This window comes from Carex rostrata, chromosome 7 (assembly GCF_964058835.1).
Source record: "Carex rostrata chromosome 7, lpCarRost1.2, whole genome shotgun sequence".
In the NCBI taxonomy this organism is placed as follows: domain Eukaryota; kingdom Viridiplantae; phylum Streptophyta; class Magnoliopsida; order Poales; family Cyperaceae; genus Carex; species Carex rostrata.
Window position 1 is genome coordinate 5947417 of NC_135924.1, and position 4389 is coordinate 5951805.

General features: G+C 32.4%; 1 long non-coding RNA gene across 1 annotated transcript; it reads right to left on the reverse strand.

Moving 5' to 3' along the window:
- Window positions 1-2776: 2776 nt before the first annotated feature.
- LOC144556635 (uncharacterized) lies at window positions 2777-3374 on the reverse strand. Its single transcript, XR_013512485.1, has 3 exons — window positions 3317-3374; window positions 2932-3064; window positions 2777-2826 (listed from the first exon to the last, which is right to left on the reverse strand). It is a non-coding gene; the product is annotated as an uncharacterized LOC144556635 (long non-coding RNA).
- Between the last annotated feature and the right edge of the window lie 1015 nt (window positions 3375-4389).

The window sequence follows — 4389 nt, forward strand, 5'->3', positions numbered from 1 at the left end:
TTTTAAGAATAATCATTTTAGTACCCGTGCTACAGTATCCGCACAGTGCCCGCGCTACAGTATCATGCTACAGTACCCGCACTTAGAGAAATAATATATAATGGTCCCCACTAATTATATACTCTAAACTAATTATTATTCTAAAATTCCAGCAACATCATTTATCTATGGTACCCACTGATTATATAGTTTCCCTTTTACAATCCCCGAACTCGTTCTCGCGTCAACCTTTCTCTAACAAAAATAGTTGACTTCATAGGAATAAATACTTCAATGCATAGGTATAAATACTTTTAGTACTTGAATATTAATACTTTCAGTGTCATATGCAAAAAATACTTAGATATGTATACCTTCGTAGTTATAAATAATATTAATACTTTGATGCGTGACTTGTTATGATTATCTTTTTTGGAGTTCTCCAATCATCCCCGCGTCAGCCTTCCTCTAACAAAAATAGTTGACCTCATACGTATAAATACTTCAATGTATAAGTATAAATACTTTCAATACTTAGATATTAATACTTTCAGTGTCATATGTAAAAAAGACTTGCAAGTATAGCTATATATACTTGTATGGCGAGGTATAAATACTTGTGGAACGACGAGTTTGAAAGTACGTCATCATGTATCTCATTTGAAAGAAAATATTACGTAGATATTAATAATATGGAAAAAAAAATAGTGGAGATTTTTGCAGTCCCTGCAGGAAGTTATCTTTCTGCATTTAATTTTCGGTGGTCCCCCGCGGATACAGTGCGGGTACAGTGATGCGGGTACTATTATCTTCGCGCTACAGTACCCGCACAATAAATAATTGTTCACCTCATAGCTATAAATACTTTCGTACATAGGTATAAATACTTATGTGCATAGGTATTAATACTTTAGGAAATTTTTTTTTTGAAATGTGGAGTTTTTGCGATCCCCACAAAAAGTTATTTTTTCACATTTAATTTTCAGTGGTTCCCCTACGGGTACAGTGTGGGTACTGTAGCGTGGGTACTATTATCAGCTTCCAGATTTTAATTGTTGTGGAAAAATGGTACTGATAATTGCCTAGTAAACTGCTGAAAGTGCCTAAAAGTGAAAATAAAAATAGAATTATGTGTTTCATTTCAAATAACAGCTCTAATTTCTGGCCTTGGAATTATTTATGGAGGACATAGTGGAGGCTAAGGAATTTTTATCCAATTATGGGGTTGATGTGGTATCTGATTGGGCAGCTAATTTCGGAAAAAAAAAATAGTAGAACAATTTTGACAACAAAGATATGGATGACCTTTTTTCTTTTATGAATTTTAACCTTTTCAATTACTACATTCTTCAAAAAATCACAATGTCAGCACATTATTTCAAGACATACTAAGATAAAAGCATTTTATTTAATTAAAAGTTCTTTATTCATAAAATTTATATACGTACTTGGCAACTAAAATAGAACCAGTTCATTACAAATTTCACACACTAATTAGAGACTAATTAATAGAAAGGTCTAAAAAAAGTAAAACTATATTCAAAATGAGTATTATTCGCCTAAGAAAATTTCAATAAAACCCTTATGATGAAGATTAGTTCGAGGCTTCAATGAAGACGGAGTGGTGCATCTTGTAGCATATTGAAGACTGGAGTCAGGGAGGCTTGAAAAATAATTATGCTCTGAAAATTGTATTAAAATGCTTTTAAAATAATTTGTATCATTCAACAATAAGGAATACCAAATTAATTCTTAAAAGTCTGTAATCCTCAGTTATGCTACCAGCATAGTACCTACCATTAAGGATTTCTGAACAATAATAAAAAATTTACTATTCTGAAGACTTCAATGAAGACTTTTTTTGCACAATGTCAAATGATATATGGTACTTTATCAGACTTAAGCAAAGACCACTCATAAATTAAAACTAAAATTAGCTAAAGACACAAAAAACAGTGTACATATGGGAGGTACTTAATTATATACCATAACTTTTTTTTTTTAATAAAAGTAAAGAATTTAACTTACGAGAATCAGGCAACGACACGGGTCCTAACTCTCTAACACATGATGATCAGCATTTTCTTGCACCGTGGTCGTACTGAGCAACTCTTCCAGGACCAGATCTCTACCCAGGGGTATTAACATACGACCATTCACATATTGTACACCATCCCATCCTTCAAAGAAAATTTTGCTTTCTATCTTGTTCTGGATTGAAGGGAGCTGGCTTTCATTTCTTCGTGCACAGTGCATCTTATTCGCCTTTTTCATATTATTGGAGAACATAATTTCGACTTCAGATTCGGGTTCTCTTGCACGCTTTCGTTTGTGATAACTAATAGTGAGAAGTAGGAATTAGTTAGTGATGCCCCAATGGGCTGGGTTTATCAACATATTTCTTGGCATAACTTAATACAAACAAGTTCCCAACAGACAAGAAGTCATCAACAAACTGTGGATCGAATGAAAAAAGGTAATGGGAAATAATATCTCTTTATACCAATAACTAACCAGCAGTCATTATGATTTATTTATTTTCTAGAACTATGATCTCATAAGCACATGTTAATCAATATAAGTCGACTTATCTCTCATATTATAAATATCCAGCATGCCAAATTGATAAATTTTTGTATACGTCAAAGAAAAGCATGCCAAAAGAAAAATGAATCCAATCTTTTTTAGAGACAACATGCCCTTTGAATAACCAAACTAAATGTCATTAAAGGAGACAAATTAAATTGTACCTCTGACGTCTCTCGCCATGAGCTGGTGAGTTGTCTCTATCCGGGCTGTCAGGAATTATAATAGGTGTTGATCTAGTGCCTCGCAGAAGTTGGTCATCTGCAGAGAAACATAAATATACCATACAAGCAATTTAATTACCAAACTTGTCAATTAAAAGTTTAATTAGCAGGGACAGAAGTTTGTGAATCAATCAATACGTACCAGGGACTGAAGTAGAGGGGAGAAGATTAGCAGATAAATATCCCAAATTACTCTCTATTGCTCCCTCTGTTTCTGGAATCGTCATGCTTGGTTGTGAATGTTCGAGATGAGTATAAATGTCTTCTAATGATTGCTGCATTACAAGAATCGATCTTAGGTATTAGTTAAAAAAATAAAATAGCATAAGACTAAGAAATTACCAGATTAGGACTTCCATATATAAAATATATACTAGGACCAAATCCGAGCATAATTATCATCATTCTTAAATAGATGATCTACAAGGCTACTAACAACAATGTGCATGAAACTGATAACTATCAAACTAAGGAATACTGGTGTATAAATTTTATTTCAATGAGCAGACAAGTTACAAGCTACTAACCTCATCAATGGCAATATCGGACCACATATTGAACCGTCCTGACTGTGAGCCACTTGTCAAGTTCGCTTTCTCTATGACCTGAATGTTAGTGTGTTCTTCCGGCATGTAATGATTTATAATGGCACGGTCGTCTACAGCCCATGCAGCTTGTTCACAGGTGGGGAGTTTGTGCCCAAAGTTATTCATATTTTGTTTATGGGAAATATCCATCCTGAGATTCATAAGATAATATGTTAGTATGATTAAAAAAAAAGAACTACAACATGGATAAAAAAATGGAAGAAAAATTCTCCATTAAATTAAAATTAGCAAAGCTTTCAAAGCTAATTTCTCAATATAAAAGAAAGGTTCTTGAAAAATAATTCTGGGAAGTAAACAATTATCCGCGCACTATACTAAACAATAACCAAATAGTTTTGAAAAAAATAGACAATTGAAACAAAATTTTAGAACCAGAATTTTTAAGTTTTAATTGAATATTTGAATTCATTCCAAAATATGCTTATTTTCAAATTTGCACCAAGTTGTCTTTCCTTTGAGATGTATAAAGTATAAACAACTACAAAATAATTGATATCCACTAATAGCATGTATGTAAATAAAAGATGATATGTAATACATATATAGTAAACCAAAAATTTGAAGGACTCCCGTGACATTAGTTACCCCTTTTGGTGATGTGAAGTTTTCTATGAGAAGGAATAAATAACATTTATTAATGTAAGATCATCAAATTAAGGAAAAAAAAATGTTATTTCTAATCACATGCTACAAAAATGTGTCACTATTTATAAGACTAAATGTGCTTTTTACCGACAGTATCTTCGCGGATACTCATATCAGTAGTTCCGATATGCTCAGAAATAGCAGTTTTTGTGGGTGTACTCTCGGAATTATTCACTTTTTACCCTCGCATATAATAACCTATTAATGACATGCATAAATCCTAGAATTATATTTACTTTTTAGAGAAACCAAACCAGCAATATGGCACATACAAAAATTGAATTTGATAGAAACAATGAATCATTATTAAAGGATTAATGTAGGCTCGCTTCTCGGCCTATTCTCTT